Raw genomic sequence first — 23,914 nt, 5'->3', positions numbered from 1 at the left:
ATTTGCTTCAATCATAAAATATAAAACATAACGACAACATACATTTTTTTTTTATAGTATATGAATATATTTATTGTATTGAAATTAATAATAGCATATACTATATAAAATTATATCATGTACTATCAATTTATGTCCTATATTTATATTATATTAACATAAATAAGTAAAGAAAACAGTTCTTCAGCTCTTCCGACACTTATTGTAACTCAACGCCACGGTTTTCGCTATCCGATCCTCCTTGTCGTAGTTTTTCACGTAATTGCTCACATTATCCGAGAGGAGAATGGATGAGTCAGTAAAGGCGGTGTCTTACTAAGCTAAGATTCAGCCTTTCAGCCGGATAGGCTTTTACAACGAAGCCAGGATTCTCGCGAACCAACCGTTCTTGACCAAACCAAAACCCTATTCCTTCAATAAACAATAAAGGCTCGAGAGACATATCTTCCCCTTTACTACTACAAAGCAGAAGGGAATACCACGTAGCAACGGTTCGAAGGGCGGGAAGCGTCGTTGTTCAGACTAGTTACCGAGTCCTTTTCAGATCTCTATAGCATTCGTCCGCCAGGAATGACTCGACCGAGTTGGAGAGGGAGGACCCCGGCGTCCTGGGCCATCGCACGGATTGCGCTCATTTCTTGCGACGTGTAGTCCACAAGAATACCTCCGATCACCACAAGCGCCAGCGGTAGTCCGTTGCATTGCTTGGCAATCAGCCTCCCCGAAGACTTGGACATGGAGGTGTGGGGAGCCAACTCTCGCCGTTTCCCAAAACTGGAGCGCCTGGTTATCAGACACTGTTACAAATTGCGCGAGATTCCAGGAACATCAAAAGCCTTAAGATGATAGAGGTGGAAGATTGTCGTCCGTGTGTTGGCACAACGGCTAAACAAATACAGGAAATTCACCAAGAGAAATTCCCAAATAAGCATCTCCAAGTTGGTAACCATATCTCATGGGAAGACAAAAAGAATTAAAGCTGCTACTAACATTAATTAGCTCTATATATGCAAGTGTTTAATGTTGTTTGAAATGGATAATTTTTCATGATAGATTTTACTAGTTCAATCATCGGTGTTCCATTTGGGATGTATTTACTTGGTCACTATGATTTGTTCGCAAGATCGTAGAGATTTGTGAAAATTTGCACCAAAGAAAATTTTGTGGAAAAAAATAAGAAATTTGCAAAACTAATTTTGAGGGTGCACGGTTTAAACAATAAAAATCAAGAAATCAAAAGGAATTCATCTCGGAGAGAAGAGGACCCCACGGACAGCTGGAACAAGAACGACTGTAAAATTTGTCGTCTTTGCTTTTGATTCTAATTATGTTTAGTGGCCAAACTCTTATTCTAGTTTAAGGTTGAATTGAAATTTCCAACTATGGATTTGTAAGATAGTTTTGGTGTGAATTAAATATTTTGATTAAGTAATATTTATGCAGGTTTCGTATCTACCATCATTAGGTGTGATTTGTTATTGTGACCGAAGGTAAATAAAACAGAAAGTAAAATAAAATTATATATAAGAAAATTGAATAATTTAATAAAAAAATAATCATTCTAACATAAATTTATTTAAATAGAATAAATTACAAGATAAATATCGTTTAGTGTTAAATAAATATAATAGAGATATAAGTTTATTTTGTTAATTAAAATCTCACTCTTGACGGTTTAATTGAATGATTAAATTAAAAATAATTTAATTTGATTTATATAAAATTTATTTTATAATTTAATTGCATTATATAATTTAAAAATATCATAACTACTTTTTAACTATAAAATTCGTATAATATAATTTATGTATAATTAAATACAGATAAAATAATATATAATATTAAGGATATAATAATAATTTTATAAATTAAAAAAAAAAATTCCTCATGTTACAAAAGCACATGTCTGGTCTCGTGCACAAGCTATAAGAGAAGTTAGATATCCATTTATTATAGTATAAAACAATTTAATTTTAGGATTAATTAAAATTATTCATTACTAAATTTTCATTTACTTTATTGCAATAATTGCAATAATAATTTGATGAGGGTGCGTACGTGGTATGTCTAGTGACCACACTATTCACTACTACTACTACTACATTACCCTTTTCATTTTTTCCCGTTTATGGAATTCTTTACTCCCCTTTTATTTATTTCTTGTTACAATAATATGTATTTCAAGAATATTAAAAGAAACAAAAAAAAAAAAAAAAAAAAAAGACATGTCATGATCATCCATCATTGCCAAAAGCTATGAATAAATTGTTTTTTATCCACCCAGAAAAAATAAATAAGATTAATTAAAATTTTATAATTTTTTTTGTTGTTGTGGGTGTGTGGGCGAATAGATGCTCACGCTTTTTCGTTAAGTATGTTGAAAATGTACTTTGTGGGTTTTTCGTTGTATTATATGAGCATATGCATAAAATTTTTTTGGTAAAAAAAATAGTAGATTCCCACACTGTTTTGTTTTATTTTGCATGTTTGGCATAGGTTATCGATATTTTTTTTTTATATTTTATTCTAGTTTCTATCCGGCACTAGATGTCACACATTTTCAAATTTATGTTACATGTTCTCACACTGTGTATTATTTGTTAAGGGCCAATGTGCCCCAAATGCTTATAGATGTTTTAATTGCTTGTATATATATATATATATATACATATCTTAGTATGCGTTCGGTAGCATGTAATGAACATTATTTGTGTTATAATGGTATTGAGGGAAAGTGTACTAAAATATTGTATATCTTTTATGATTATGCATGTCGTCTTTTTTTGGACTATGGTGGTTGCTTTTGTTGGGTGCATTTGTTTCGAATTTGTATTTCTGCGTATTTATTTTAATTGTGTGATATATGTATCCAATATTTGTGATTTTGCTTTAATTACGTGTTTGATATCAATAAAAGTTTGTATTTTTGCTAGACTATGTGACCTAAAGGTTGGATATGTAATTTTTTGTATTTGTGGTTATTGTTGCATATTTATTTTAAGTGTGTGTAAATCATTGCACATCTTTTGTGAGTATACATGCCTTATATGTTGGGGTAGACTCACGCAATACTTTAATTTTTGTTTTAATTATGTGTCTGATATTGTTTTAATTGTGATTTTTTTTTAGATTGCATATTTGTTTGAATTTTTTATATTTATGGTAGTTGTTGTGTATTTATTTTTTTGTTGTATGTTTTGAGGGCAACTGTACTTTTAAAATATTGTACACCTTTATATGATTGTGCATGTCTTATCTATCTATCTTTTATTATTGTGAATTTTTTGTGGTTATTGCGTATTTATTATAATTGTATATTTATTACTTGGAGTCCCTGAAAGCATGTAAAAAGATTTGGTAAGGGCTAAGTGTAATCAAAATATTGTACATCTTTTATGATTGTGCATGTCTTATCCAATGAGGGTAGCTCTATCCGGAAGTTTGTATTTTTGTTTTAATTATGTGATATTATTTGCAAGTAGACATGGTAAAATTAAATATTTGAATTTTTATTTGAACTATGTGTTTGCTTTTTGTTGGGGGCATGTATTTGTTTGGAATGTGTAGTTTTTTATATTTGTGGTGACGCGTATTTATTTTAATGTATATTAATTGGAGTGCCTTGAAAGCTCGTATTGTATGTTTTGACGGCAAGTATACTCAAAACATTGTATATCTTTTATAATTGTTCATGTCTTATCTATTGGGGTAGTTGTACCTGATGTATGTAATTTTGTTTTAGTTACATGTTTGATTATCATTTGGGGTAGATACGGTAGAAGTAAAATTTTGTATTTTTTATTCAAATTATATTATTGCTTTTTGTTGGAGGCTTGTGCCTTCAAGGTTGCATATCTGTTTGGAATATGTGCTTGTTTACATTTGTGGTTGTCGTGTATTTATTTTAATTGGGTGCTTATTAATTGGGTAATAAGATTAGTTGTGTGCTTATTGTATGTTTTGATGACAAGTGTACTAATGATCCCAACAAAAAGAAAGAAAATTACGTACCAATTATTGTCGGATTTGGCCTCTAATCCTTTCCTCTACTCACGATGTCGTTCTTGATTCAACCTCAATAGAGAGAAAACACATCAGTTTGATCCTAACAAAATAAAAAAATTATAATACTATTGAGTCTCAAAGTTACGTACCGATTCTTATCATGATTGGTCTGTATGTCTTGCCCCTTTAACATCACAATGTTGTTCTTGATTCAACCTCAATACAGAGAAAACACATCAATTTGATCCCAGCAAATTGAAAAAAATATAATACTATTTAGTCTCAACAAAATGAAAGAAAATTACGTACCAATTCTTATCATGATTGGTCTGGTCTGTATGCCTTGCCCTTTTAACATCACAATTTTGTTCTTGATTCAACCTCAATAAAGAGAAAACAAAATGAAAAATCTAGCACTGATTCCAACAAAAAGAAAGAAAAATGCGTACCAATTCTTGTCGGATTTGGCCTATAATCTTTCCCTCTACTCATGATGTTGTGTTCTTGATTCAACCTCAATAAAGAAAAAACACATCAGTTTAATCCCAAAAAAATGAAAAAATTATAATACTATTGAGTCTCAACAAAATAAAAGAAAGTTACTTACCAATTCTTATCATGATTGGTCCGTATGCCTTGCCCATTTAACTCACAATGCTGTTCTTGATTCAATCTCAATAGAAAGAAAACAAAATGAAAAATCTGGCACTATTGATCCCAAAAAAAGAAAGAAAATTACGTACCAATTCTTGTCGGATTTGGCCTCTAATACTTCCCTCTACTCAAGATGATGTTCTTGATTCAACCTCAATAGAGAGAAAACACATCAGTTTGATCCAAACAAAATGAAAAAATTATAATACTATTGAGTTTCAACAAAATAAAAGAAAGTTACGTACCAATTCTTATCATGATTGTTCTTGATTTAACCTCACCAGAGTGAAAACACATCAATTTGATATCAGACATCAATTTAATCTCAATAAAATGAAAGAAAGCTACATACCAATTCTCATCGGGTTTGGTTTATTAGCCTTGCCCCTCACGATGTTGTTCTTGATTCAACCTCAATAGAGAGAAAACACATAAATTGAGCCCAAGAAAATGAAAAAGCTATAATACTATTGAGCATCAATTTAATCTCGACAATTAAAGAAAGTTACATACCAATTCTCATGAGGTTTATCGTAAAAGTGTGAGCATCTTCAGCTGTAGGATTGCAGCTTTAAGAAGGATCGATCACAGAAGATAGTCACTGCTGAAAGATTCAAGAACCTCACTGCCATTATCATCATCGTCTTCCTCGCCTTAAATGTATGTTCGAATCCACCTGCAGACCACTTCTACAAGCAGAATTCGGTGTTGAAAAACCAGGTAGTCTGAGTGTATGTTCACCAGTTTTACCGATGATCCAAACCCATTTTCTTTCATGTCTGTTTTTCCGTTTCATTGGCAACACTATTGGAGTTCTTCTCGGATTGTCTGGATCGCCACTTGATTTCCCAGTAGACACTGATGGTGTTCCTGAAAAGTTGCTCGTTCAGTGGCCATTGCATTTGTACTGATGACAACTCTTGCCCAGATGTGTGTTGTGCTAAATGATGGAGCAGCCAATGGTGATAACTTAGCAAAGATGCACTCTCAGCTAATCCAGATGCTTGAAGGTGCTCATGGATAAGCCCTGAAGTAAGTATGGATAAGGCGGTGTTGATCAATAGAAAATTAAACAAAAACCATGATCCATATATCTAGGCAAGAAGGTATAAGAAACTGGAGTAGCAGCAGCTATGCCCTTTCGATGCATCTCAATACTTGCACGCCCGTAATGGAACAAAATATAATCTCAAAAAGAACATGTACAAATCTGACAAGACTAAGGTCACGTATGAACATTATGCTTGTATTATCCAATGTTATAACTTGTATTTCCAGATTGGATCACAATATATATAATCGAGGTAGATAGCCAAGAGGTTATTCAGCCAAATATATGTATATATATATATATCGAGGGTAAGGCTTGTCAGGAGTAATACTAGCTAAAGTGTGCACATATTTAGGCCAAGTTTCCTCTTGAAATCTAATAATAACATGAAGAAATTAGAGCCCATACCAATAAGCTCACTTGAGTTAATTCCGCCTGCCATCTATTTTGGTCACCACTGGCGGTTTGGCTCCCACTCGGATGAGCTTTGATAACTTTTCCAAACCTAAAAAAATAAACAAATAAAATAATATTAGAAAGCTTATAGCTATGGGTCCCCGTCAATTTTACAATTGATTAATAAACCAAAAAAATAGCAGCACCAAGCTACACCAACCTGAAGTTCGGTCAATATATGTGCAATAGCATCAACCTAAAAGCACTCGGCATGTAAGAGCACGAAGACAATCAAGAGCTGCAGGGGATGTCACCATTCGAGATTGGAGAAGCTGAAGAACCTTTTATACCATGCCTTGAACGAACGCTTCTCTAGCTTTACGATATCCTTGTCCAAGCATGAAATCCTGCGATCTCCAACTAAACCAGAAGCAACTAATGAAGCAGATGCCTGTGATGATGAAGTGTTACCAACAGATGATGGCATAGGTGTCAGTTCCCCAGTTTGATCCCTTGATTCATTCTGATTTGGACCACCTCTTGGACATTCTTCTCTGAATTTCTGTCCCTGGAGTTTATAGCAGATTGATTCCAGCTTGGGTAGAAGAAGCTTGCTGACCTTGCATGAGACTTGGCTTATTGCTTATTCATGAAGGAGGGCACACAAGGTTTATTAACAAATTCAACGCTGGTTCAACAATCTATAATTTTGACAATGAAAATTTTCAAAGTTAATTGAAGCATGCAATTAAAATGAATACGCAAAAACACAAATTCCGAACAAATGCAACCAACAACACTTGCCCTAATATAAAATAAGCAACACGTGGGGTTAGAGCCGCAATATTTAGAGGTTAACTATGAAGGGAGTTGATAAGATTGGTTTCTGAAAATCTATGCAAATAATGAATTGACCTAGCTATTACAATAATTTTAGGTGATTTACTTTTATCCTCTACAAGTGGATGCAGCAGCAAAATGTGAAGTCATATCACCCGAATTGCAAGATCCATTCAGACTTCTCCCAAAACTATAAAAATATATAAATATATGACTCTACTATTTTGACCACAAAATGTATGCATATGCTCATATAGTAAAACGAAAAGTTCAAAGCACATTCTCATCATGCTTAACGAAAAAAATGTAAGCATCTACTCAAAGCTTAAGGCTTTCACACGGAGTGTGTTGAATGCTGAAGTGACATTCTCTAGAGGAAAAATAATCAAACTTAAGCATAAGCTAATATCAAAATTTTTTGTTCATATCAAGGAATTTATTACAAGTTTAAATTTAAAACTTTAAATCATAATATAATTAACATTACAAATACCTCATTCCCAGCAGAATGGTAGCCCCCACCATCATAGGCAGTAAATTGATAAAATCGATGAATTGGTCTTGCGATCCCACAAAACTCCATTCCAAAGCAGCATTGAGTCAATATGAATGATCACATCCATGATCATGTCCAGACGGGTTATTAGAAGTATCAGTCAGTGTCAGATCCAATTGACAAGACTGGATATCATCGTACACAAGGATTTAACGCCGGGATGAATCTGATGGCAGTGATGCAAACATTGAATGCTTGGCTCAGGGCAGACATGAGGATAAATAGGTCGGACTGGTTAGCAAACTCTCAACAGATGGTGTGCATAACAAGTTCGAATCCATATGGTCTGAGTGTATGTTCACCAGTTTGGTCTATCCAACAAGAATCCACAAGTTGCTATTTCAGATGGCCATTCTATTTGTATTGATGACAACTCCTGCCCAGATGCATGTTGTGCTAAAGATGATGGAGCATCCAAGGATGGCATTGGTGATAACCTAATCCAGATAATTGAAGGTGCTCATGGATAAGCCCTGAAGTTGGTGTTGATCAGAAGAAAATTAAACCAAAAACCATGATCCATATATCTAGGAAGGAATGATTATCAAGTACCTAGAATGATAAGAAACTGGAGTAGCAGCAGCAATGGCTGCTCCTCTTTCAATGGTCTCAAAGTGGGAGTCGCTGCATCACTAGCTGCTAAAGTACTCGGCATGTAAGAGCACGAAGACAATCAAGAGCTGCAGGGGATGTCACCATTCGAGGTTGGAGAAGCTGAAGAAGCATGCTTTACACGAACAGCTTCTCTAGCTTGACGATATCCTTGTTCAAGCTGAGCACCAAGCCAAGCACGAAATCCTGCGATCTCCAACTAAACCAGAAGCAACTAATGAAGCAGATTCCCGTGATGATGAAGTGTTACCAACAGATGATGGCATAGGTGTCAGTTCCCCAGTTCGAACCCTTGATTCATTCTGATTTAGACCACGCTCTGGGAAATTCCTCTCTGAATTTGTCCCTGGAGTTCATAGCAGATTGATTTCCGTATTGCTGACCTTGCATGAGACTTGGCTTATTGCTTATTGATGAAGGATGGCACACAAGATTTATTAACAAATTCAATGCTGGTTCAACAATCTACAATTTTGACAATGAAAATTTTCAAAGTTAATTGAGGCACAAACAACTTTAAAATAAACCATACGGTTGATGTGCAACATTACCTCAGGTTCATCATAGCCATCACCATCGTTAGGTTGAATAGAATCCACAAGCAAGAGGAGATGTGCCCTGAATTATTGTCGCAGTTCCAGCCAACTTAACAATCTGATGGACAATATTTGGCGGAAGAGAACAAACACACTTCATTATCACCTGCAAAAGTACGGAGTGAATCAATAACCATCCTCAACAAGTGATACAAAGCAGCAAGAAAACAAAGAGTCAAAAACCAAATCATTCCAAAATGTGTATAAAGAATTTAGTGCAAGTGGAAACAACAAAAAATATGGGCAGGACAAACTACCTGAATTGACCCAATAGTTCATAAGCAGGAAGAAAGACCCACATATGTATGGGCATTTCTAGGAGTCGCAAGGAGTTTGTCCATGCCACCGCAATCAACAAACAATGCAGAAAACTTTCTGTGAGCGGCCAATGCACATATTAGCTTCAAAGTTCATTCATAAGGAATTTAGTGTAGGGTGTTTCTTCGAGCTTAAGACTTCGCTGCAGTAGTGCAAGGCATACATTTACTCCTTCTCATGGAGTACAGAACCAAGAACTTCAACATACTCCCCAATAAACACCAGACACTGGATACAGAATTTCTCTCTCAACTTCAGAAGGGAATGACCACCAGGAATAGAAAATTCAGCAAATTCAAGGCTTTGAATTCTACAAGTATCAACATATCAAATGAAAATATAGATATATAGCATAAATAACTATGTCTCAAACACAAAACGATTAAAACATATAGGAAAGTGTCATCAGTTAAAGACATCGACCTCAGCAGCAGCAGCACCTGCAGCCTTAATGGCACAGGCAGGTGCATGGTCTGTTCTTGCTTCGGCTCAGCAGCTCCGACTGCTTTCATAACCAACTCAGTAATGTCTCAGAAACTCCTTCATTGGACCTACCTCTTGATCGCGATCGATACTCCTTCAAAGTCTTCTTCCCCATGAGATTTTCCACCAGGTTTTTCTTTTGACTGGCAGAGATCCCACTTCTCGTCACTATCTGCTTCAGCATCATATTCATCAACCTCAGGAGCTACACTATCAAGATGTTCCTCATCACCCCAGTACATATCCCCATATGTTTGCCTATTGCCACACCTCTCATCATCTCAATCAAGGTTGTCCATAGATGTGCGATCTTTTTCACGTTCACTCTCAGTGGGATGGGCTCTGATAGTCTCAGTATCCATGTGAAAACTCTCTGTCACTTGCTTTGACTTACCCCTGCCATCCTCTTTGGCCTTTAGAGCCATGCTAGACACACTTTTGTTGTCAAACAATACCTTAGAAGCTTTTGGTTTGTGTTAACCGTACTCGTAGATATCACATTATGTCAACACATCTTCCACTAACTGACCACCACTGAAAAAGCAACATCAAAAGGAAATTATGAGAGGAGAAAAAGAAAACAGAAGTAAATTGAAAATAAAAATATTGGAATATACTTCTCCAAGCATGCAGTCAGCAGGTCAATAGCATAAGTGCGCAACATTTCAGCATTGACCCTTCTCTCTTTGTAGTTCTTCTTTTTTCGTTTTTTTTTTTTTTCCTTGCGTAAGTCCTGCATGTCCAACCTCACCAGCTGTCTTTACAACCTATTTTTCAACTATTCAAATATCAGTCTCAGCTCCAAATCAACCTGCTGAAAAGATGTAGAGATCATGAAACCAAACATGCCTATTTTACCTCCAAAATATTCTTGTTCTCTGAAATCAGTGTGATATAGGATGTTCCTGCTTAATGAGTTCTTTTTCTTCCTGCCAATGTGAAAAAACTATATACGATTATTGAACAAACTAACAACCAATGGAATTTAGTAGACCTAAACAAGTTACCTACTTTGTTTTCTTGTTCTCTTTCGCGACTTGTTTTCCATTTTGCCGCCAGCAGGTTCAACATCTCCTTAAGGTCAACATCTGATTGGCTTTTTTTTCAATTTTTTTCTTCTCTTTCTCTTTTTTTTTTTCATTTTTCTTTTTTTTTTTTCTTAATTTTTTCATCTTTGTTTCCGTTTTTTTCAAAAAAATTTCCCCTTTTCCAGCTCTTTTCTTTTCTTTTTTTTTTCTTTTCTTTTTTTCAACCTTTTTTATTGATCTCTTTGCAAAATAATACAGTAAGAACAACAACAAAAAAAGCACAAACTTGCAAACTGTAACACAAAATAAGGCCAACGATAAACCATCTCCTGCCCAAACACTTACCTTTTTAGCTTTGGCATCCAAAAGAGGATGAATATCTCTTCTCAACTTCAACAAAGTAGCAAAACCATACTTTTGAAGCATATTCTTCATGTCCATCCCTCACATCTTCACAATCTGGTTTTAGACAATTAGAATATTAATTTTATTTAAATCCAAATCAACCCACTTAAAAGATACAGATATTAGAAAACCAAGCAAGCTAAATTTACCTCGACAATGTTCTTATTCTCTTCAATCAATATAGCTCGCCACTTGTTTGAGTAGAAGAAGGCTGAGATAGGATGTTTCGGCTTTAACGGGTATTTTTCCTTCCTATCAATGCAAAGGAACCATATATGATTATTAGTTTGATTCAACTCCAAATCAACCCGCTTAAAAGAAGTAGAAATTAGAAAACTAAGCAAGCTAATTTACCTCCACAAAGTTCTTATTCTCTAAAATCAATGTAGCTCGACACTTGTTTTCTTTCACAACTTTCTTTTTTTTTCTATTCTTTTGTTTTTTTCTCTTTCTGTTTCTTCAAAAGTTTTTGCTTTTTTCTTTTCTTTTTCTTTTTTCTGTTTCTTTTCATTTCTTTTTTTTTTAACTATTCTTTTTATTCAGAATTTTTTTTTTCTATTCGTTTTTTTGGGTAGGCACTGCATGTCCATTGTGGTGCTGCATTATAAAGAAAACATTAATGAGATGTAATTAAGCCAACGATATACCATCCCCTGCCCAAAAAGCTTTGGCATCCAAAAGAGGATAAATATCTTTTCTCAACTTCAAAAAAATAGCCATACCGTACTTTTAAGCACATTATTCATGTCCTTTCTTCACCGGCACAATCTGGTTTTAGACAATTTAAATGTTAGTTTTATTTAACTCCAAATCAACCCACTTTAAAGATATAGATATTAGAAAACCAAGCAAACAAGTTTTTACCTCAACAATGTTCTTATTTTCTTCAATCAATGTAGCTCACCGCTTGTTCGAGTAGATGGAGTCCTGACATAGGATGTTTTGGCTTTAATATGTCCTTTTCCATCCTATCTATGTAAAGGAACCATATATGATTAGTAAACAAACTAACAACCAATGAGATTTAGTAAAAACTAAACAAATTAATGTATACTTACTTTAGTTTTCTTGTTTTCTTTCACGATTTCACTAATTGTCTTCCATTTTGCCCCCAACAGTTCGACATCTCTTTGAAGTGAGCATTTGGATTGGCTTTCTTTGCTGTTTCATCTTTTCTTCTTTTTTATTTATTTTACTTTCCTTGGCCTATAATCTTTCCCTCTACTCATGATGTTGTGTTCTTGATTCAACCTCAATAAAGAAAAAACACATCAGTTTAATCCCAAAAAAATGAAAAAATTATAATACTATTGAGTCTCAACAAAATAAAAGAAAGTTACTTACCAATTCTTATCATGATTGGTCCGTATGCCTTGCCCATTTAACTCACAATGCTGTTCTTGATTCAATCTCAATAGAAAGAAAACAAAATGAAAAATCTGGCACTATTGATCCCAAAAAAAGAAAGAAAATTACGTACCAATTCTTGTCGGATTTGGCCTCTAATACTTCCCTCTACTCAAGATGATGTTCTTGATTCAACCTCAATAGAGAGAAAACACATCAGTTTGATCCAAACAAAATGAAAAAATTATAATACTATTGAGTTTCAACAAAATAAAAGAAAGTTACGTACCAATTCTTATCATGATTGTTCTTGATTTAACCTCACCAGAGTGAAAACACATCAATTTGATATCAGACATCAATTTAATCTCAATAAAATGAAAGAAAGCTACATACCAATTCTCATCGGGTTTGGTTTATTAGCCTTGCCCCTCACGATGTTGTTCTTGATTCAACCTCAATAGAGAGAAAACACATAAATTGAGCCCAAGAAAATGAAAAAGCTATAATACTATTGAGCATCAATTTAATCTCGACAATTAAAGAAAGTTACATACCAATTCTCATGAGGTTTATCGTAAAAGTGTGAGCATCTTCAGCTGTAGGATTGCAGCTTTAAGAAGGATCGATCACAGAAGATAGTCACTGCTGAAAGATTCAAGAACCTCACTGCCATTATCATCATCGTCTTCCTCGCCTTAAATGTATGTTCGAATCCACCTGCAGACCACTTCTACAAGCAGAATTCGGTGTTGAAAAACCAGGTAGTCTGAGTGTATGTTCACCAGTTTTACCGATGATCCAAACCCATTTTCTTTCATGTCTGTTTTTCCGTTTCATTGGCAACACTATTGGAGTTCTTCTCGGATTGTCTGGATCGCCACTTGATTTCCCAGTAGACACTGATGGTGTTCCTGAAAAGTTGCTCGTTCAGTGGCCATTGCATTTGTACTGATGACAACTCTTGCCCAGATGTGTGTTGTGCTAAATGATGGAGCAGCCAATGGTGATAACTTAGCAAAGATGCACTCTCAGCTAATCCAGATGCTTGAAGGTGCTCATGGATAAGCCCTGAAGTAAGTATGGATAAGGCGGTGTTGATCAATAGAAAATTAAACAAAAACCATGATCCATATATCTAGGCAAGAAGGTATAAGAAACTGGAGTAGCAGCAGCTATGCCCTTTCGATGCATCTCAATACTTGCACGCCCGTAATGGAACAAAATATAATCTCAAAAAGAACATGTACAAATCTGACAAGACTAAGGTCACGTATGAACATTATGCTTGTATTATCCAATGTTATAACTTGTATTTCCAGATTGGATCACAATATATATAATCGAGGTAGATAGCCAAGAGGTTATTCAGCCAAATATATGTATATATATATATATCGAGGGTAAGGCTTGTCAGGAGTAATACTAGCTAAAGTGTGCACATATTTAGGCCAAGTTTCCTCTTGAAATCTAATAATAACATGAAGAAATTAGAGCCCATACCAATAAGCTCACTTGAGTTAATTCCGCCTGCCATCTATTTTGGTCACCACTGGCGGTTTGGCTCCCACTCGGATGAGCTTTGATAACTTTTCCAAACCTAAAAAAATAAACAAATAAAATAATATTAGAAAGCTTATAGCTATGGGTCCCCGTCAATTTTACAATTGATTAATAAACCAAAAAAATAGCAGCACCAAGCTACACCAACCTGAAGTTCGGTCAATATATGTGCAATAGCATCAACCTAAAAGCACTCGGCATGTAAGAGCACGAAGACAATCAAGAGCTGCAGGGGATGTCACCATTCGAGATTGGAGAAGCTGAAGAACCTTTTATACCATGCCTTGAACGAACGCTTCTCTAGCTTTACGATATCCTTGTCCAAGCATGAAATCCTGCGATCTCCAACTAAACCAGAAGCAACTAATGAAGCAGATGCCTGTGATGATGAAGTGTTACCAACAGATGATGGCATAGGTGTCAGTTCCCCAGTTTGATCCCTTGATTCATTCTGATTTGGACCACCTCTGGGACATTCTTCTCTGAATTTCTGTCCCTGGAGTTTATAGCAGATTGATTCCAGCTTGGGTAGAAGAAGCTTGCTGACCTTGCATGAGACTTGGCTTATTGCTTATTCATGACACAAGGTTTATTAACAAATTCAACGCTGGTTCAACAATCTACAATTTTGACAATGAAAATTTTCAAAGTTAATTGAGGCATGCAATTAAAATGAATACGCAAAAACACAAATTCCGAACAAATGCAACCAACAACACTTGCCCTAATATAAAATAAGCAACACGTGGGGTTAGAGCCGCAATATTTAGAGGTTAACTATGAAGGGAGTTGATAAGATTGGTTTCTGAAAATCTATGCAAATAATGAATTGACCTAGCTATTACAATAATTTTAGGTGATTTACTTTTATCCTCTACAAGTGGATGCAGCAGCAAAATGTGAAGTCATATCACCCGAATTGCAAGATCCATTCAGACTTCTCCCAAAACTATAAAAATATATAAATATATGACTCTACTATTTTGACCACAAAATGTATGCATATGCTCATCTAGTAAAACGAAAAGTTCAAAGGACATTCTCATCATGCTTAACGAAAAAAATGTAAGCATCTACTCAAAGCTTAAGGCTTTCACACGGAGTGTGTTGAATGCTGAAGTGACATCCTCTAGAGGAAAAATAATCAAACTTAAGCATAAGCTAATATCAAAATTTTTTCTTCATATCAAGGAATTTATTACAAGTTTAAATTTAAAACTTTAAATCATAATATAGTTAACATTACAAATACCTCATTCCCAGCAGAATGGTAGCCCCCACCATCATAGGCAGTAAATTGATAAAATCGATGAAATGGTCTTGCGATCCCACAAAACTCCATTCCAAAGCAGCATTGAGTCAATATGAATGATCACATCCATGATCATGTCCAGACGGGTTATTAGAAGTATCAGTCAGTGTCAGATCCAATTGACAAGACTGGATATCATCGTACACAAGGATTTAACGCCGGGATGAATCTGATGGCAGTGATGCAAACATTGAATGCTTGGCTCAGGGCAGACATGAGGATAAATAGGTCGGACTGGTTAGCAAACTCTCAACAGATGGTGTGCATAACAAGTTCGAATCCATATGGTCTGAGTGTATGTTCACCAGTTTGGTCTATCCAACAAGAATCCACAAGTTGCTATTTCAGATGGCCATTCTATTTGTATTGATGACAACTCCTGCCCAGATGCGTGTTGTGCTAAAGATGATGGAGCATCCAAGGATGGCATTGGTGATAACCTAATCCAGATAATTGAAGGTGCTCATGGATAAGCCCTGAAGTTGGTGTTGATCAGAAGAAAATTAAACCAAAAACCATGATCCATATATCTAGGAAGGAATGATTATCAAGTACCTAGAATGATAAGAAACTGGAGTAGCAGCAGCAATGGCTGCTCCTCTTTCAATGGTCTCAAAGTGGGAGTCGCTGCATCACTAGCTGCTAAAGTACTCGGCATGTAAGAGCACGAAGACAATCAAGAGCTGCAGGGGATGTCACCATTCGAGGTTGGAGAAGCTGAAGAAGCATGCTTTACACGAACAGCTTCTCTAGCTTGACGATATCCTTGTTCAAGCTGAGCACCAAGCCAAGCACGAAATCCTGCGATCTCCAACTAAACCAGAAGCAACTAATGAAGCAGATTCCTGTGATGATGAAGTGTTACCAACAGATGATGGCATAGGTGTCAGTTCCCCAGTTCGAACCCTTGATTCATTCTGATTTAGACCACGCTCTGGGAAATTCCTCTCTGAATTTGTCCCTGGAGTTCATAGCAGATTGATTTCCGTATTGCTGACCTTGCATGAGACTTGGCTTATTGCTTATTGATGAAGGATGGCACACAAGATTTATTAACAAATTCAATGCTGGTTCAACAATCTACAATTTTGACAATGAAAATTTTCAAAGTTAATTGAGGCACAAACAACTTTAAAATAAACCATACGGTTGATGTGCAACATTACCTCAGGTTCATCATAGCCATCACCATCGTTAGGTTGAATAGAATCCACAAGCAAGAGGAGATGTGCCCTGAATTATTGTCGCAGTTCCAGCCAACTTAACAATCTGATGGACAATATTTGGCGGAAGAGAACAAACACACTTCATTATCACCTGCAAAAGTACGGAGTGAATCAATAACCATCCTCAACAAGTGATACAAAGCAGCAAGAAAACAAAGAGTAAAAAACCAAATCATTCCAAAATGTGGAAACAACAAAAAATATGGGCAGGACAAACTACCTGAATTGACCCAATAGTTCATAAGCAGGAAGAAAGACCCACATATGTATGGGCATTTCTAGGAGTCGCAAGGAGTCTGTCCATGCCACCGCAATCAACAAACAATGCAGAAAACTTTCTGTGAGCAGCCAATGCACATATTAGCTTCAAAGTTCATTCATAAGGAATTTAGTGTAGGGTGTTTCTTCGAGCTTAAGACTTCGCTGCAGTAGTGCAAGGCATACATTTACTCCTTCTCATGGAGTACAGAACCAAGAACTTCAACATACTCCCCAATAAACACCAGACACTGGATACAGAATTTCTCTCTCAACTTCAGAAGGGAATGACCACCAGGAATAGAAAATTCAGCAAATTCATGGCTTTGAATTCTACAAGTATCAACATATCAAATGAAAATATAGATATATAGCATAAATAACCATGTCTCAAACACAAAACGATTAAAACATATAGGAAATTGTCATCAGTTAAAGACATCTCATGAAGCATAGGACCACCAACCTTGCAAGAGCAACTGCACTGGCAGCATCCATAACAGTGTGATGAAGATCTGGATGCAGCAACCACAATAGCTTCTTCGTCATTCGTCTTCTTGTATTCCTGCACTAAAGAAATACACAAATAAGTTCATGAGAAACAAGCATTCAACGAGAACCTAGAGAGGTTTGAGAACCTGCTCACCTCTAATCAGCTGTCTTAACGACCTCAGCAGCAGCAGCACCTGCAGCCTTAATGGCACAGGCAGGTGCATGGTCTGTTCTTGCTTCGGCTCAGCAGCTCCGACTGCTTTCATAACCAACTCAGTAATGTCTCAGAAACTCCTTCATTGGACCTACCTCTTGATCGCGATCGATACTCCTTCAAAGTCTTCTTCCCCATGAGATTTTCCACCAGGTTTTTCTTTTGACTGGCAGAGATCCCACTTCTCGTCACTATCTGCTTCAGCATCATATGCATCAACCTCAGGAGCTACACTATCAAGATGTTCCTCATCACCCCAGTACATATCCCCATATGTTTGCCTATTGCCACACCTCTCATCATCTCAATCAAGGTTGTCCATAGATGTGCGATCTTTTTCACGTTCACTCTCAGTGGGATGGGCTCTGATAGTCTCAGTATCCATGTGAAAACTCTCTGTCACTTGCTTTGACTTACCCCTGCCACCCTCTTTGGCCTTTAGAGCCATGCTAGACACACTTTTGTTGTCAAACAATACCTTAGAAGCTTTTGGTTTGTGTTAACCGTACTCGTAGATATCACATTATGTCAACACATCTTCCACTAACTGACCACCACTGAAAAAGCAACATCAAAAGGAAATTATGAGAGGAGAAAAAGAAAACAGAAGTAAATTGAAAATAAAAATATTGGAATATACTTCTCCAAGCATGCAGTCAGCAGGTCAATAGCATAAGTGCGCAACATTTCAGCATTGACCCTTCTCTCTTTGTAGTTCTTCTTTTTTCGTTTTTTTTTTTCCTTGCGTAAGTCCTGCATGTCCAACCTCACCAGCTGTCTTTACAACCTATTTTTCAACTATTCAAATATCAGTCTCAGCTCCAAATCAACCTGCTGAAAAGATGTAGAGATCATGAAACCAAACATGCCTATTTTACCTCCAAAATATTCTTGTTCTCTGAAATCAGTGTGATATAGGATGTTCCTGCTTAATGAGTTCTTTTTCTTCCTGCCAATGTGGAAAAACCATATATGATTATTGAACAAACTAACAACCAATGGGATTTAGTAGACCTAAACAAGTTACCTACTTTGTTTTCTTGTTCTCTTTCGCGACTTGTTTTCCATTTTGCCGCCAGCAGGTTCCACATCTCCTTAAGGTCAACATCTGATTGGCTTTTTTTTCAATTTTTTTCTTCTCTTTCTCCTTTTTTTTTCATTTTTCTTTTTTTTTTTTTTTCTTAATTTTTTCATCTTTGTTTCCGTTTTTTTCAAAAAAATTTCCCCTTTTCCAGCTCTTTTCTTTTCTTTTTTTTTTCTTTTCTTTTTTTCAACCTTTTTTATTGATCTCTTTGCAAAATAATACAGTAAGAACAACAACCAAAAAAGCACAAACTTGCAAACTGTAACACAAATTAAGGCCAACGATAAACCATCTCCTGCCCAAACACTTACCTTTTTAGCTTTGGCATCCAAAAGAGGATGAATATCTCTTCTCAACTTCAACAAAGTAGCAAAACCATACTTTTGAAGCATATTCTTCATGTCCATCCCTCACATCTTCACAATCTGGTTTTAGACAATTAGAATATTAGTTTTATTTATCCAAATCAACCCACTTAAAAGATACAGATATTAGAAAACCAAGCAAGCTAAATTTACCTCGACAATGTTCTTATTCTCTTCAATCAATATAGCTCGCCACTTGTTTGAGTAGAAGAAGGCTGAGATAGGATGTTTCGGCTTTAACGGGTATTTTTCCTTCCTATCAATGCAAAGGAACCATATATGATTATTAGTTTGATTCAACTCCAAATCAACCCGCTTAAAAGAAGTAGAAATTAGAAAACTAAGCAAGCTAATTTACCTCCACAAAGTTCTTATTCTCTAAAATCAATGTAGCTCGACACTTGTTTTCTTTCACAACTTTCTTTTTTTTCTATTCTTTTGTTTTTTTCTCTTTCTGTTTCTTCAAAAGTTTTTGCTTTTTTCTTTTCTTTTTCTTTTTTCTGTTTCTTTTCATTTCTTTTTTTTTTTAACTATTCTTTTTATTCAGAATTTTTTTTTTCTATTCGTTTTTTTGGGTAGGCACTGCATGTCCATTGTGGTGCTGCATTATAAAGAAAACATTAATGAGATGTAATTAAGCCAAGGATATACCATCCCCTGCCCAAAAAGCTTTGGCATCCAAAAGAGGATAAATATCTTTTCTCAACTTCAAAAAAATAGCCATACCGTACTTTTAAGCACATTATTCATGTCCTTTCTTCACCGGCACAATCTGGTTTTAGACAATTTAAATGTTAGTTTTATTTAACTCCAAATCAACCCACTTTAAAGATATAGATATTAGAAAACCAAGCAAACAAGTTTTTACCTCAACAATGTTCTTATTTTCTTCAATCAATGTAGCTCACCGCTTGTTCGAGTAGATGGAGTCCTGACATAGGATGTTTTGGCTTTAATATGTCCTTTTCCATCCTATCTATGTAAAGGAACCATATATGATTAGTAAACAAACTAACAACCAATGAGATTTAGTAAAAACTAAACAAATTAATGTATACTTACTTTAGTTTTCTTGTTTTCTTTCACGATTTCACTAATTGTCTTCCATTTTGCCCCCAACAGTTCGACATCTCTTTGAAGTGAGCATTTGGATTGGCTTTCTTTGCTGTTTATCTTTTCTTCTTTTTTATTTATTTTACTTTCCTTGGGTAAGTATTGCATGTCCACCCCTCACTGCCGGTCTTCAAAACCTGGTTTTAGACAATTCAAATGTTAGTTTGATTCAACTCCAAATCAACCCACTTAAAATAAGTAGAAATTAGAAAACCAAGCAAGCTAATTTACCTCCACAATGTTCTTATTCTCTAAAATCAATGTAGCTCGGCACTTGTTCGAGTAGATGAAGGCCAACATGGGATGTTTCGGCCGTAATGGGTCCTTCTGTGTAGAAGAACCATATATGATTGTATAACAAACTAACAACCAATAGGATTTAGTAAAAGTAAACAAATTCATATATACTCACCTTTTTTTCTTTTTTTCTTTCACAGTTTTTTTTTTTTTTTTTTTTTTTAACTTTTATGCTTTTTATCTTTCTTTTTCTTTTTTCTCTATTTTTTTTTTCATTTATGCTTTTTTTAACCTTTTTTTTCAGATTTTTTTTTTTCTTTCTTTCTTTTTTCTTTTCGTTTTTTTGGGTAGGCACTGTATGTCCATTGTGGTGTTGCATTATAAAGAAAATATTAATGAGATGTAATTAAGCCAACGATAGACTACATCCTGCCCAAACACTTACCTTTTCAGCTTTGGCATCCAAAAGAGGATGAATATCTCTTCTCAACTTCAAAAGAATAGCCAGACCGTACTATTAAGCACATTCTTCATGTCCTTTCTTCACCGACACAATCTGATTTAGACAATCAAATGTTAGTGTTATCTTAACTCAAACTCAACCCACTTTAAAGATATATATATATTAGAAAACCAAGCAAACAAGTTTTTACCTCAATAATGTTCTTATTCTCTTCAATCAATGTAGTTCAGACATGACATAGGATGTTTTGGCTTTAACATGTCCTTTTCCTTGCTATCTATGTAAAGGAACCATATATGATTATTAAACAAACTACAAACTAATGAGATTTAGTAAAACAAAACAAAACAAATTAATGTATACTTACTTAGTTTTCTTGTTTTCCTTCACGACTTCATTAATTGTCTTCCATTTTGCCCCCAACAAGTTTGACATCTCTATGAAGTGAGCATTTGGATTGGCTTTATTTTTCGTTTCATTTCTTTTTCTCTTCTTCTTTTATTTATTTAACATTCTTTGGGTAAGTATTGCATGTCCAACCCTCGCCGACGGTCTTCAATACCTGGTTTTAGACAATTAAAATGTTAGTTTGTCAACTCCAAATCAGCCCACTTAAAAGAAGTAGAAATTAGAAAACAAAGCAAGCCAAATTACCTCCACAATGTTCTTATTTTTTACAATTAACGCAGCTTGGCACTTGTGTGAGTAGATGAAGGCCGGCATAGGATGTTTTGACCTAATGAGTTCCTTTGCTTCCTGTGATGTTAAAGAACCATATGTGATTACCAAAAAAACTAACAACTAATAGAATTTAGTGAAACTAAACAAATTTATATATACCTACTTTGTTTTCATGTTTTCTTTCACAGCACCAACAGGTTCGACATTTGCACTTTGATTGACTTTTTTTTTTTTTCTCTTTCTCTTTCTTTGTTCTCTTTTTTTTTTTGTTTTTTTTTTCATTTGTTTCATTTCTTTTTTTTTTTCTGATTTATTTTCTCTGCGATCTTTTTGTTCATTTATTTGAGTAGGCACTGCATTTCCATTGTGGTACTGCATTATAAAAGAAAACATTAAATGAGAACCATGCATACTTATAAAGGGGTTATCTAAGTTGCAATGCATAAAAGACATGAAAAATATATATTCGTAGAAAGTATTTCAATTAAAATATAGTTAACTTACCTTGAACAATGCACTCCAATCTTTCACCCGGCATCACAGCTAAATGGATAATAATAATGAGTGAACCAAGCTGAGCTCAACAAACCTCACCATGGGTTAGTGTATGCACTCAAGTTAAATCATAAAAATGACAATCCCATAGGCTTGCATGTCAATCATATCTCCCTCACTTAAGGGACCTAATGACAAGTATCAGGGGGTCTTTAAACAGGTGTAATGGGGCTCGGGGTATAGGTAGAAAAAAGATAATGAACGGCTAAAAGTGTCGAAACAACAATGGAAAGAATTAAAGCATATCACTTGTAAGAACTGAAATCAACATTACATTGGTAACCGTAACTCCACTCATTTTTGTTTTTTTTTTTTGTTTTCTTTTTTCTTTTTTGTGCTGCTTTGTTTCAGCACTTTGTTTTCTGTTTTGTTTTTTTTTTTTTTTTTTTTTTTTTTTGTTTTGTTGGGGTCTAGCCCCTATGTTTTATTTTCTTTTTTGTAAACATCAACAACACTATACTTTCCCTTTCTACATTTTATACAAGAAGAATATAAATGATAGCCATAAAACTTCCACTCTTCCTTCGACACAAGGATCAATATAAGGTATAAATCCAAAAAATGGTATATGGCTAAAGGATTAATGATTAATTAAAGAATGAAAAGGTTTTCAAAAGGCTCAACAGTGTTAACTAGTGGATAAAATTTTTGGGTAGGATAATTTAAGCCAAGTAGGTATACCTAATGCCCCCGTCATCTTACTTATATCAGGTCCTCATGTGTGTTCAACATGCATTTCGAGGCAAGTTCTAGAATGCCAATTTAGATCTAACATCACACATGAAAAAAAATATATAAATATTGACTGTTCTAGGCTCAAAGTCCTCACATAGGAAGGAAATAAAATATTAAGCTCGGCAAGGTTCAAACATCAATGGATGGCAAGTGAAATAACAATGCATCGACATAGTTGATATCCTGGAAGGGGGAAATATAAAGTCCATGAGCCCCAAACAAGAAATTGCAAAAGCAGACCAATCTAATCCAAGATTAACAGAAAACCCAACTTACAGGGGTCCGGTGGGCAGAGCAGAACGAACGAAGGCCGGGCAAAGCGTTGGTTTTTCTCCTTTCTCTCGATCTTCTTCTGCAATCAGACGAAGAAACTTGTAAAATCGAACCGATTCGATTAAAGAAAAATGAAAAAATCGAATCAAGAAGCAGATTGAATTTAAAATGGAAAACCTAAAACGGATGACTAGGGACGACGGACTTTCTTATGGCCGCCGGCCGACGACCGGCGTAGACGACGGAAGACAGTCTCTTCCATGATCGATTTCCGCTCTTCTTGTCTCTGGACTTTCTCTTCTCTCCCATTTCCATCTGTCTCTCTCTCTCTCGTGCTTCAAAAGTATGGTAATAATCTTCCTTCCCGTTATGAAGTTTGGTTTAAGTATGGTAATAATATTTCAAATTATGGTAATAATTTTTCAAATTTTTATAACTAAAACACACTACTTGATAAAAATAATATTATTATTTTTCATATAAAAAAATATTAAATCAAATTATTTATTTAATATTTTATTGATAAAATAGATAATTAATTTTAGCATAAATTATTTTTATATTTGGAGTAATTATTTGTAATCATATTAAAACTCTAAAAATTTAAATCTAAATTTAGATTTTTAATAGTAACAAATTATTAATGTAGTTATGTAAAATATATATTAAAATTTGGATCTAAGTGGGTGCTATTTAATTAAAATTGCTATTAGTTAGTTTGTTTTGGTAATTAGTAGTATTAATTAAGAAAAGTGATCAACTTAGAATTTTTTTTTTATTATTTGATGTAACCATTAGGAATTTTAAATTTTAATAATATATAGTCGACATCAGTTAGTTTCTTTTGGTAATTAGTAGTATTAATTGAGAAAATTGATCAAATCAAAAATTTGTTTGGATAAATCGAAAATCCTTTGAAATTGGCAAGATTTGACAATTGTTATTTTTTAAAAAAAGTGATAAAATATTGAAAATTAGTAATTATTTTAGAGCTATTTTCAATATGGCTATTTTATATTTGCATCAAATTACATCTTATCTTTAAAAATAAA

The 23,914-nt window shown here is 34.8% G+C and overlaps 1 long non-coding RNA gene across 50 annotated transcripts; it reads right to left on the bottom strand.

The window, feature by feature from the left end:
• Positions 1–250: 250 nt before the first annotated feature.
• LOC127249519 (uncharacterized) lies at positions 251–23,248 on the bottom strand. 50 transcript variants are annotated; one of them, XR_007838396.1, is made up of 53 exons: positions 23,040–23,246; positions 22,866–22,941; positions 22,684–22,772; positions 21,804–21,873; positions 21,463–21,671; positions 21,273–21,374; positions 20,986–21,180; positions 20,809–20,895; positions 20,150–20,711; positions 19,868–20,055; positions 19,674–19,781; positions 19,532–19,577; positions 19,164–19,406; positions 18,959–19,061; positions 18,388–18,865; positions 18,235–18,305; positions 17,997–18,143; positions 17,297–17,913; positions 17,117–17,220; positions 16,613–16,983; positions 16,333–16,483; positions 15,722–16,246; positions 15,107–15,642; positions 14,003–14,474; positions 13,795–13,891; positions 12,849–13,362; positions 12,581–12,747; positions 12,425–12,487; positions 12,289–12,338; positions 12,003–12,195; positions 11,809–11,916; positions 11,667–11,712; positions 11,299–11,541; positions 11,094–11,196; positions 10,523–10,998; positions 10,370–10,440; positions 10,129–10,278; positions 9,452–10,045; positions 8,968–9,338; positions 8,666–8,816; positions 8,055–8,579; positions 7,440–7,975; positions 6,327–6,807; positions 6,119–6,215; positions 5,173–5,686; positions 4,905–5,071; positions 4,749–4,811; positions 4,613–4,662; positions 4,455–4,519; positions 4,315–4,386; positions 4,155–4,221; positions 4,012–4,074; positions 251–885 (listed from the first exon to the last, which is right to left on the bottom strand). It is a non-coding gene; the product is annotated as an uncharacterized LOC127249519 (long non-coding RNA). The 50 variants fall into 50 exon arrangements; XR_007838408.1 differs by having other exon boundaries at positions 4,155–4,210; XR_007838407.1 differs by having other exon boundaries at positions 4,315–4,375.
• Positions 23,249–23,914: the final 666 nt, after the last annotated feature.

The sequence above is a fragment of the Andrographis paniculata genome, unplaced genomic scaffold, assembly GCF_009805555.1.
Source record: "Andrographis paniculata isolate CXL003 unplaced genomic scaffold, ASM980555v1 Contig36END, whole genome shotgun sequence".
NCBI lineage: Eukaryota > Viridiplantae > Streptophyta > Magnoliopsida > Lamiales > Acanthaceae > Andrographis > Andrographis paniculata.
The sequence above is the reverse complement of the archived record's forward strand: the minus strand, read 5'-3'. Positions and strand labels throughout refer to the sequence as shown.